The sequence below is a fragment of the Cyclopterus lumpus genome, chromosome 23 (genome assembly GCF_009769545.1).
Source record: "Cyclopterus lumpus isolate fCycLum1 chromosome 23, fCycLum1.pri, whole genome shotgun sequence".
Classification (NCBI taxonomy): Eukaryota; Metazoa; Chordata; class Actinopteri; order Perciformes; family Cyclopteridae; genus Cyclopterus; species Cyclopterus lumpus.
The window spans coordinates 10,338,770-10,351,916 of NC_046988.1; positions in this window are offsets into that span (position 1 = coordinate 10,338,770).

Below are 13,147 nucleotides of genomic sequence, written 5' to 3' on the forward strand. Positions count from 1 at the left end.
TGCTCCGCCCCCTTGAGGAGGTTCTCATGATTACAGCCTGCATCTCCTCGGTACTCCGCTTGACCTTGGCTTCTGTGTTAAGGACACCAAGCTGGCTTCTGCTCAGCTGTATGGCTAATGCTTGTTGCTTTTCTTATTGCTTCTTCTTCTGAGCTGCTTAAGCTGTAGTTCAGGAAAGAAGATTCTCTTTACACGATGGGTCATGCATAAGTGTCTCAGTCTATTACTCCCCAGTGTTTACGGTATCTGCTGATCTGCTGGAATTTACTTCCATGTTTTGGACATGTTTTCTTCAGAGCAGCCATGAGGTCCGTGTTTTACTCATCTTGTTTCAGCTGGCTTTTGAGAGCTGCGATTAACTCCTGGTCAATCAGCTCCTCCTGTTTTTTAAGATCAGCTATGATCTTCAGCTGGTCTTTGTGACTCTTTGGGTCTTTGGGTGAGTGTTGCCTTGCTGTCCTCCAAGTCACATCGTACTTGCTCCTCCAGTGAATTTAGATAAGTTAATTTGAGGGTCAACCTCCTGGAATTTAATTCCATTTTGTGGACATGTTTTCTTCAGAGCAGCCGTGAGGTCCTTGTTTTCCTCATCTTGTTTCAGCTGGCTTTTGAGAGCTGCGATTAACTCCTGGTCAATCTGCTCCTCCTGGGTTTTAAGATCAGCTATATTCTTCAGATGGTCTTTGTGAGTCTTTGGGTCTTTGGGTGAGTGTTGCCTCACTGTCCTTCAAGTCACATTGTTGTTGCTCATCCAGTGAATTTAGATAAATTAATTTGAGGGTCAACCTCCTGGAATTTAATTCCATTTTGTGGACATGTTTTCTTCAGAGCAGCCATGAGGTCCTTGTTTTCCTCGTCTTGTTTCAGATGGCTTTTGAGAGCTGCGATTAACTCCTGGTCAATGTGCTCCTCCTGGGTTTTAAGATCAGCTATATTCTTCACTTAGCAGCATGGTATGAAACATTTGTACCACTTTTTCTTCCGCTTCATCGTGGTGATCTGGGTCTGGAGATCTTCAAGCTGGGTCTTCCAGACGCTCTCACTAGTCTCCCGCTCCTGTTTCTGTTGGTGCAGAGCCTGCTCCATGCTGTCATTGGTTTTAAGGAGGGAGGTCTTTACCACCTGCCACTCGATGCAACGCAGCTCCAGCAGATGTTCTGCCTGCGTCACAGCAGCCAAGAGGGTCTGGTTTGCCTCTTTTTGATGGACCAGCTGAATCCCAAAGGACTCTTTCTCCTGCTGCCATCGGAGATGTTCACTCTCCAGGTGATCGTTATATGTTTTCTTCATAGCAGCCAAGAGGGTCTGGTTTGCCTCTTTTTGATGGACCAGCTGAATCCCAAAGGACTCTTTCTCCTGCTGCCATCGGAGATGTTTACTCTCCAGGTTATCTTTAACGTTAGATGTTTTCTTCAGAGCTGCCATTAGGTCCTTGCTTTCCTTGTCCATCTGCTCCTCCTGGGTTTTAAGATCAGCTATGGTCTTCAGCTGACCTTTGTTAGAGCACCTGGCTGTCGTCAGCTCTGCTCTGAGAGAGGAATTCTCCGCCTCACACCAAGTTACATACTTCAGCTTCTGCTCTAACTTGTTCAGAGCAGTCTTGAGCTTACTAATGTCATGTTTCTGTTGATGCAGTAGATTATTCTGTATGTTAGCCTTCTGCTTAGACTGGAGGCGCACAGTCTCCAGCAGACTCTTGCTCTCTTTCAGGGCTTCTGACGTCTTCTTGGTCTCTGCTTGTGCTTCAACCAGCAGTGTTTTGAGATGAGAATTATCCTGTTGAGGATAAATCTCCTTCTGTATATCTCCGTTTGTTCCTTGGAGAAGATCCAGGAACTGCTGCAGGCAGTCCTCACTGATGTTTAGAAGGACTCTCCCCTCAGACTTAGTCTGGGTGAGTGTTGCCTCGCTGTCGTTCAAGTCACACCGTACTTGCTCCTCCAGTGAACTTAGGTAAAAGTTCATTGGAGCTTCAACCTCCGTGGAATTTAATTCCATGTCTTCTTCGTTCTGTCCTTGACTTCTCTTGTACTGTGCACTTGCCATTTAAATGATCAAATGTGTCTCTGAACAAAAAAGAAGTCTGAGAAAAAGTTGCTATAACAGAAAAATAGTTGTCCTTCTATTTATGGAACACTCTCCAGAACTATAAAGGAATTCGTGACGTCACAGAGTCCTTTGATTCGACGACTTTGCATAGCAACAGTTACGCCCCCTTCTACTGGGAAGAGGGGCCACGCCCACTTTGAAGCTCCTCCCCGTTTTGCCAACGTTCTTTTTTGTTGTTGTGATTTTTACAAACCCTCTCAGCGACTTTTTTTTGCTACAAATCTAGCAACTTTTTTTCTGGTGGTATTGGACACTTTTGGAGATTATTCTGGTGTCTTGGAAACTCTGACGTGAAAGCAAGTATCGGTCTGCAGTTTCTATCCTCAACGAGCAGCGGGTGCTGCCGTGAGCCCGTTCCGCCGTACCAAAGCACTCACAGGCGGTCAGTCTCACAGGAGCCTCGCGCAGCAGTCAGAACTGAGACGAGACTCACAAAAAAAACAAAAAAACTCCGCCGCGGATCCCGCCTTGGCTTACAGAGAGGGATGTAAATGTTTCTTCATTGACACTAAAATAAAGTCACTTATTCGTCCACTGCGTGTGCCTTTCTGTGACATCAGCTAAACATCTAGCTCATCATGTCCTCTGAGGCAAATTTGTAATGTGGGTTTTTGGGCTATACAAAATAAACGTAATTGAAATAAATGTAATGTCTCAGTCTAAAGTGTACGCTTAAAAATAAAGAAAGGAGTGGGACTCAAACCCTGAATTCAAAGGTTGACTGAAGCCGTTTCTTGGAGATGATACACAGGCATACTCTTTACTGGAGATATAATAAAAGATATACGTATTGTAAGGCTGATTTCTATGTCAAACTTTGATATGAAAAAACACATGACAACTCAAAAACATACTCAAATGGCAAAGCCTCATAACAGTTCCACCCAAAGTAAGTTACCATTAATGAGTAAAAAAAGTAGTATTATTCCTGTCTCCTAGCTTCCATTAGGGGTCCTCTCCTATTGTTGTTGTTTCTATTTTCTCCTGTTTTGTGAATATCAGGGAGCTCAGTATTGTTTTTCTTTTTGCTACGGTAGGTGTTGAGTTGTAGTGGATTTTATATACACGTGCACATGTAGATAAGAGAGGTTATGTTTTAAATTAATACATAAAGAAAGTTATGATAATTAATTTGAGGAATATTCTGAGGAATGTATTATGAAGCATAAGAGAGGATCACTGTTTTATTATCCATCCATCCATCCATCCATTTTCAATACCGCTTATCCTCATTAGGGTCGCGGAGCGCTGGAGCCTATCCCAGCTGACATAGGGCGAAGGCAGGGGACACCCTGGACAGGCCGCCAGTCCATCGAGGGCACATGTAGGGACATACAACCATTCACTCTCACATTCACACCTATGGGCAATTTAGAGATCAATTAACCTGCAGCATGTCTTTGGACTGTGGGAGGAAGCCGGAGAGCCCGGAGAGAACCCACGCTGCCACGGGGAGAACATGCAAACTCCACACAGAAGGACCGCTCCGACCGGGAATTGAACCCGCGGCCCTCTTGCTGTGAGGCGACTGTTTTATTATTCTGTTTGTTAATGACAAATGTAATGATTAATTGTATGATGCATGAGAATGAATGGATGTTTTATTGTTTAGACAATAGTTAAAGGGATGCCGATTGAAACCTGAGATGTTGCTTTTATTCTGAAGGCAGGATAATAGGGTTTTATTCTGAAGGGGAACTTCCTGTCCTTGACCGGAAGTGTGAGCTTTGACCCTGCTACTTTATCGATTTGAGGCATTCTTTGAAGTGGCCAATGGAACTAACCTTCAGGTGTGAACCTCATGTCTTATTCGCTGGTCAGCGTAGCATGCTGTGTCTCTGAAAGGTATTTGCATGAATACCTCCACTAACCAATGGGAGCTTAGCTCAGCGAATGGACTGCGAATAAAACTAATTGTGAGACGTGAATTTGGTCTCTTACGTGGTGACGCCAGACAGAAACTGTTGGCTAAGTCAGGAGACTGTGGAAGCGAAGCCATGTGAGCGCGTCCGGGCCTGGACTGTGTGTATGTATACAGATGACTCTTGTTTGTTATGATTAAATAATGATTATTATATATCTCTGGCTTCAGAGCTTCTTCTTCCAAGCACCAGGCAGCTCGAGATTCTCTGAACTTTTACATAGGCCAGTTGACCTTATTTCCTAGCTAGTGTTGGGTTCTGGTTCTGGTTTTGGCCTTTGAGACCCTGACGCCTTTGCTTCCATTTTAGTTAGTTTACCTGTGTTGATCAGTAAATTGTCAATAAATGCTGCGTATTATTGCTCCTTAAGTATTTTTCACCCGCCTTATTGTTTCCTTTTTCATTCGGTTTTGTGATACCCGTATGTTACGCCCTATGTACCCCGGCCTAGGCACACTAGATAGGCCGTAACAGCATCGCTGCTATGATACCAGATTGAATGCTTTTGTTTGTTTTAATGTATGAATGTAATGATTTCTGACAATGCCTAAAATATGAAAAAGAATAAAATAGGGGGTAAAGTGAATAAATAAAATATACATATTTTCTTAACTTTTATATTCTTTATACTTTGATGTTGTATGATGTCCTACTTTTATTTTATAAATATTAAAATGGTATATGGACCTCTAGTCCTCCGACTGAAAGGCTGAACTCTATAAAGTGGGCGCACAAACGAAAAGACGGCGATGAGACACAGGTAAGAACTAATCAGGCCAATCACACAAAAGGTATTTCAAAGGAAAGACGAGGTCAAAAATAACACAGGGAAACAGAATAAACGAATGAAAAGAAACATAACATAACTTCAGACCAGGGTTGATTGCGAGACTGTTTAATAACTGGTTTACTGCTTTAATTCTGCAATAGCTGCAGACCGGTTCTTTCAGTTCTCCAGTAAATGTCAAGTATATCCATCTGCATTATACAGGCATTAATCATATACTGTTAAACTGTTTTATATATAACAGGCACTGTTTCCCTCTCAAGGATTAATTACACCTTCGGCCACGAATCGGTTGCTCTCGTACTTTTCACACGTTTGAATTATAATACAAACTCAGAGGAGGTCCGATAACTTTGCATCCAGTCTAAAGATGGTGCTTTGAGGCCAACCTCCTTCGTCTGGTGGACCGAGCTGACCGGGCTGCGTTCACTGTTTTGCCACAGTGTGAATTTGAAGGACTCACTTGCTGAAGAACTGATTCCAGATCACGGGCTGATTGCAGCAAGATGATGTTGGCTCGACCCAATCAGAGCATAATTTCTTTTAATTTCTTTCAATCTTAAATCTTAAAATCTTTTGTATGACATAAGTATAATTTTGAAAATTGGCATCATGTAACATCTGCACAGAAAAAAAGATGTTCACTATTACAAGTCATTTAATTTAATATGGAATCTTAAAAATGTTCCTGTTGCAAATATTTTTCACAATTGGCTCTCTAGTTTCCTGATGGCAGAAAAAACACAAACATGAGCTTCTCAACTAACTTGACAACCCTTTGATACACTGTCGACAGACGGGGCAGAAATTCACAAGCATAGCAACACTGAGACAACAAACAACCCATAATCCAACACTGTCTTAAAGTGACATGGTCACCCTTTAACGTAAAGTATATCTGCTGTTAAAAATGTGCTTGTTCTTCGGACATATTCATGCATTACTTACATCTACCAAAGAAAAAATGGTTTTCCATCAACAACTTCATCACTATTAGATGTTGATGTTGTAAATATGTGACTAATGTCGGGACACAGGTCTAATGTAGATGCCATCAACAACATCGCTTAAATATCCTGAGTCAGTAGAAATGTTCAGGCACAAATGCTCTTCAGTTAGTCCAGTCCCAGCCTGCAGACAACAAAGCTGAAACATTATAAATTACTCTAAGTTTGTTTTCCGCTTGCAGAGAGTAAAGTAAAACAAAGCTGTTTCCATAGCGATTCATTTTCAATAGTAAGGCCTGTATTCACCAGCACGTTGAATGATGACTTAACGCTAATGCAGTTTCAGGTGAACCGGGGTTAAAGCTTTATCAAAATCTTGAGCACAGATATATCTCTTTTAAAAGGTTGACTGCACTCTGTTATAGCTTATAAAATATTAAGCATTCGAACATTTTCCCCTTAAACTAACCCAACTGCAAAAACTACCCTGAATCTAACTTAATTCACCACCGCTGCAGTGTTAGGAAAGAGTTTGTCCGCCAACGTTTGAGAACAAAATATTAAGACGCGCATTACATTTGAAGCCAGCACGAGAGAGCCTCCTACAGTCATGTGTGGACCGAATGTAGCGTGCCGTCTGAGCTTCAATAATATTTAAAGATTGAGAAAAGGCGATTTAGGAGTGCTTTCAGATAAGTCAAGGACAAAAAGACATCTTGAAACTGACATGCAGGTAAAGGAAGCAAAGGGTTAAGAAAAGCTTTAGCGATGACCAGGCAGGCCCTGAGTGTTTGACAGTCAAGAGACAAGCAGTCGGCCTCTCTGAAAGCCCTCAGTAAATCTGTCTGCATGCCATTTAGAGCGTTGACCTAAATGTCAGAACAACATTCGACAGAACCATATAACTCACATTTACTCTCCCTCTCTCTCTCCCTCTCTGGATCCTGGATGTTGGTCCTACAAAAGGGTTATATCACTCAGACACAGCTCACGTTGTTTGTTCATTTTGAAGGGATTTGGAGCCCAAAACATACAGCAACTTTCATTTTGCTTCTCATTTAACTGTACACAAAAATACAATCTGATGGGCAAAAAGCCACAATGCATTTGTCAAAAAGCTTTTTTTACAACATATTTTTTGTCCTTGTCTCCTGTATAACCAGTTAAAGAGACATAAAGGAACATTAGCCACTGATTTCATTGCCTGCTCTTTACAGCAGAATGGGATTCTGAGGCTAAGAATTTTGGACAGAAGGGACAGATTTCAGGGTGATTCATTCAGTGAGTCTGGAGCCAAGGTAAATTGTGTCATGTGTGTGTGTGTGTGTGTGTGTGTGTGTGTGTGTGTGTTTCTGTGCACCCTTGTGTGTAATGTGTGGGAAGCCTCACTTCACATGTGCGTCTGCACCCATAGCGATGCCTTAGCACGCGTGGGCGTGTGGGGGTATGGGTGTGTGAATTGCTGCAGAATGTGTAGAGTATGTGTGTGTCTGCTAGTGTGCTGCATTATATGGCTGCGTGTGGGCAGTTAGGATTACACAAAGAGTGCACCATATTGAGAACCAACATATTGTTGGCAGCCGGGCTCACACGAATGGGTTTCATCACACAGCCTTCTCCCTCATCCACTCTGTCTGTCTCTCCATTTGTGAGGAAAAGGTCACACAATGAGTATGATCTGTCTTTCTCTTTTGATTTGGCTTCAGTCTTTTTACTCATTTCAACTTGTGTTATTTTTTCCCCTCCCTTGATGCCGTTGCTACCTCATTTTACTCTTGCATTTCACCCCGCAGCTATCGTCACAGGCTATTTTTCGTGGAATTGAATCACATCACGGTACTGACGGAACAAATCAAAAATACATTTCATCCGGCTCAGAAATTGCACTCGGCGTATGGCATTATAGTAAATTGGAAAATCTGCCTATTAAATACGGCAACAAGTGTGCAATTTCCTCTAACGTTAAATTTCTTTGTTTTGAATGGGAAATATGTTGTCCTCTCTTATTTGCTTTTGTAACACCAATCATACCTTTGATGCTCTTGCTGCCAGCCACTTCCTCGCATATTCTGCCTGTCTGTGTCCCTACATCACCTCCCCCCGCCTCCCTCTCTCCTCAACTACACTACTTCTCTTTTCTCCCACTGATATGCCCAGCAGTAATCCTCTTGACTTGCCACACAAGACTATTATAGCTACTGTAAACACACACACACACACACACACACACACACACACACACACACGCGCGTTGTGAGTTTAACAACGTACATTCGATGAGAGTAAGACACAGATGGAACAGACTACCAAGGGTGGAGGGGAAGGTTAAGAGAGCAGGGGAGAGGAATTAAAGACATCATTTATGAGCAGCTACAAGCCACGTGGAAACACGAGGTAAAGAACGGTGGTGGAAAAAAAAATATGGGAGAGATGTGGAATGTTGAACAGATGGATGGATTTTAAAGGATGTGACGAAAGGAGGCTAAGACAGAAAAGAGGTATGAGATGTGCATATTGCCGCTGTGTGTGAGGTGACCCTGAATTCAATCGATTTTTACAGCTCCGCTACCGTAGATCACCAGCGAACTGTGTCGGTCCACCTGTATGTGTGTGTCTTATGAGAATATGTTTGATGCATGTCAAGGTGTGCGACTTAAATCACCTGGCCAAAGGACCCGGCGTTAAAGTCCTCAGTGAAAGTTGCTGTCTAATGACTTTGTATTAGCGCTGCATGCACATATAATCCATCTTGGGGTACTTTATTTTATTTTATTCCATTCACACTCAATAATTGTTACAATAAGTTAATTATTAGCCAACAGATTTTCATTGTGGATGAGTGGTTTACATTTTAAAAGACAGGTCAGCAGATTCCCTTTGGGTCTGCTCATCAGATGTCTGTCAAAAGCAGTCATTCTAACATTGCCCCACATCACACACACACACACACACACACACACACACACACACACACACACACACACACACACACGCCTTGTCAAAGGCCCTGTCTGAGCCCCAGGTCCCCTGGGTCTGATTAATGCTCGCGCTCCAGGACTCCCAATCGGAGATCACACACACACACTCTGCTGTGGTTTATGCATTCACACACTGCCACGTACTGAGAGTACAACATGATACCTGCTAACCATGCCTCCAGACTTAATAAGGCACTAGGAGAGGACATTGGCTATATAGAAATATGTTACATCATCAGTGGGGTGTGTGCATGAACGTATGAGAGAGAGATTGTACTAGACTTTCACAACACAGAAAAATAATATGTCCTATAACCAATAGATAATAATAAAGTTACTGTGTTTCCTCTAAATTGTGGTACAAAAAGCAATTTCTCTGCTGCTATACTTTTACCGGAGTTCATCACAGTTCTCTGGATGCTGTGGAAGAGTGTGTTTCAGTTTTGTGAAAATGATTAAGCGTGCTATTGTTCACAAACACTCCCATCCACAGCAAAGAAGCCAAACTCGTGTGACCTCATCATTCCGCTCCTTTCTAAGCTCATCTGAGAATGGTTTATCTCGTGAAAGTGATATATATATATATTTTATCGCAGAGGAAGAATCCCCGTCAAATTCTCTTTGTGTCTTGTTAATGAAAGGGATTCAACGCAACAAGCAATTTCTCTGCGTGTTATGAATTAGTTTTCAATATCTTTCCTCAAAAGCAAATCATTTGCTCCTCGAGCGTTTTCGACTGTGTCAGATTGTTATTGCAGGGTAATCCATCCTTCAGAAGTCCTACATATATATGTTGAAGGCAACGACTTTCATTTCACCCAATATAAAAGTATCAGAAAACGACATATGGATTTTTTCGCGACAGGAAAGAATCGAAGCTCTCAGCTAAAGTATCTTTCTCTTTTGTGTCCTCTGACTCAGTCAGAACAAAAAGGTGTTCCTAAGTATCTCTAGCGGAAACTTTCTTCATATTTTGAGGGTGAACTGATTGGATTTTGGCGGTCAAAGGTCAAAAGTGATGCCACTTCATTCTCGTGAATGCGGTATCCCAGGTGTGTTTAGAGTGCATGAGGCTCAATTGTGTACAGGTCCCCAGAAGAAGATTTATTTATTTATTTTGTTTCACTTCATGAAATATTCATTTTCACAATCAGGATCTGGCATATCTGCAACTGCGATGATTAAACTGAAAGGCAGAAAGGTTACCGCCAAGGGGTCGACAGTAGTTTTGCTATTGTCACCCTATAGTTACCATAGTAACCCGTGTTACTTTGACTTTGTTGTGAGCAGGGTTGTGGAGTCAGACACTGAAGGAGAAGGATGAACATAGAATTATGAGCCTTTTTAATTAGAATCTTTTTAAAGGTGTCTCTTCTAAAAGAGTTAGTTGTACACGTAGATCCATGCAGTGTTACACTGTATTCAAACTTTTGGTTTAAAAGACCTTCATCAGTGCATACCGAAGATATCACTGGAAGTATATCAAGTCTCTCTTCACTAAGCTGAAATTATGTCTCTGGGAAGCAGCTATTATCCTTCTCCTTGAGGTGCATGAACTCACATTCACATGTTCAGACTCTGTGACCTCTCAACAATGTAGAGTAGTTCTCTTCCTCACTTCTCTGTCTTTAACTCCCTCCCTCCCTCTCTCTCTCTGCTAACAAGGAGAGAGTAAGGGGAGATAGGCCTGTTATGGTTCACCAGCTGCCAGGCTCGTGAAATGTTAGAGGATGGTGTGTGTAGTATACTTTAAGTGTGTGTGTGTGTGATACTGTAGGGTGAAATATAGTTGGAATGGACATGGTGTGTGTTTGTAAGAGAGCGAGACAGAAGGAGAGCAGGTTGCTGCCTAAGTCCAGTTTCCCTCATTGCTTTTTACACCAATTGATTTTAGTTTGAGTGACAGGCGAGAGGAAACAGCACCTCAGCCTGCTTCTGTCAGCTTATGTGAGTAACTGCCTCTCCACTCTCTCTCTCTCTCTCTCTCTATCTCTCTCTTTTTATTCCTGACATCCCTTCCTTTCTTTTCCTGCCCTTTCTAACACACACACACACACACACACACACACACACACACACACACACACACACACACACACACTCGTTCTTCCTCACCAACACACAAGCAATAAAAAACACTGACACACCCCTGAGCCCCGATCCCCTATCCCCCACAACCTTTGGTGAACCGTTCCTCCTTTCTTCGTCAGGCAGCCGGTGAGGTGAGAGGACTCTTTAATAAGAAGACAGACACCCTTTTATGAGTATCGGCAGTGTATTAAAAGCTGCTCCAGAATGCAGATAAACTCAGAAAATTAATGGAAAGCAGTGGAGCCCACCTGTCAACACTCCATCAGAGGAGCAACATATCATCATCGTGTCGGCGGATGCCTGTATACCTTGTTGCCGAGCAGAGCAAGAGGGGGCAGAGAGTGAAAGCCGCTTACAGTGGGACTGCTGTGTTGCCATGGCAACTGCCTTTGCATTGAATCGATAGAAAAGAGACACACTTCCCTGCTTTTTCTTTCTTCCTGCAGGCTGCTGTTGTTGCACAAAAAAAACAACTAACAAAACAAGAACACATACATGTAATCACACACCACACAAGTTCAGAGACAGACACACATCTTAGTGGACGATTTATAGAGGTCCTATCCGTTGCTCCTCCCCCCATCACCATCTAGGTTTCCATCTGTGGGATGGAAGGGAAGATGCTTCAAAGCATAAATAAAAAAAAAACGGCGCGAATATAGATGCAGAATGGCGATGAAGGAATGTCAAGGTGGCAACGACTTTGAACTTGTCCTCAGGTCGCCTTTGAGTCTCAAAGCCTTGTGTCAGAATCAACAAAGCTCTCAGGTTCCATTTCATTCACTTCACTACAAACACCTCTTTTTTTTCACATCCCTTTCTGACGAGTAGATAATGATAAAAGTGTAAGGTCTTGTATTATGTGTCATTCCAATTATCATTTTTGATCAAATGTGCCTTTGATGCAAAACAAGAAGGACGGCGAAAGATTAGCAGGTTTATATCGTAGAATTAGAGCGGATAGAAAGGACAGAGCGATCCTTCTGCAGCAGATGCTTGATCTCTGGGAATGACTGTGTTATGTGGGGAAAGCGCTATGAGGCATACATTTCAGAGCGCTTCACGATTAACACAACTCTATGAAGCATTTGCCATGGTAACAGATCGTTTTTTTAGAGTCTCGTGCACTCTATATGCCTATTTCCATGACAACGCTCTACGGTCGCCTACCACCTAAAGAATGTCAGCTAAGTGACAATTTTAGTCCCCTGAATTCAATTAATTATTCAAATCTATTATGATCTCCGGGGACTCAGATGCAGCTGGTTCGTATTGTTGCTCGACCCGAAGTGAATGGAGGCTGAAACAGTAGGCTGTCCTGTCTTTAAACCCCCGATGACAGCCATTGTTTATTCACACAAACATTTACACACGTACACAGACGGCGCCGTCATATTAGTTGACTACATAGCTAGTCCAACTATAATCACGCACATGCATAACATATCCCGGACGGCACCGTTACTGCTATCGCAAAAAGGGTTGAATTGAGTCCGAGCTCAGCAGGCAGTATCTGTGACACTGGAGATGTGGGAGAGTAATCACGAGCCTGACAGGCTGACTATGTAAACACGGTGGAAATGAGATGTGACCACTGTGGTATAGTGACGCCAACAGAACACTCATTAACCTCCACAAACACAGCTGCAGGAGGGCATGTGAGAGAGTTACACAGGTAAATGTATTTATATGGCTTCTGTTGTCAAATCGGTCTCCCTCTCTTGTTCGCTCTCTTTCTCCCATGCCCTCATTTTGAAAAAAGGGGGGGGGGGGGGGGGAAGAGAGATTCCATTTGAACAAACTAGCCTCTGCTTCGCTCGTGGGAGACAGCTCGACTCAGAGAGAGAGAGAGAGAGTTAGAGAGAGAGAGAGGAGGAAGAGCGAGAGAGCAGAGAGAGAAAGAGAGAGGAGGAAGAGAGAGAGCGAGGTGTCTTCCATGCACCAGACGATGCAATCCTGAGCAGGAACATGGCGAGCGTTCCGCCAATGGCAGCTCACGCATGGGCCGACGCATGGAGGGTTTCCACGGCTACCCCCCAACCTTCCTCCCATCAGTCCTCCCCATTTCCCTCCCTCTCGCCCCTCTTCCCCTTCAATCCTCCTCTCCTCTGCCTTGAAATAAATGTCAAACGGCTAATAAGCACAGCAGCGCATGTGGCTGTGCCAAATGACCGCCGTAGTTGGTCATGTTCAGTACGGCGGATTACACACTCCCCCGTGATTGATGTCAAGTTTGTCGGCTTTTTTATTTTTGTGTTGGTTCTGCTCACAATGTACAATGCCCTCATGGCTTCAACACCCAGCTATTGTACA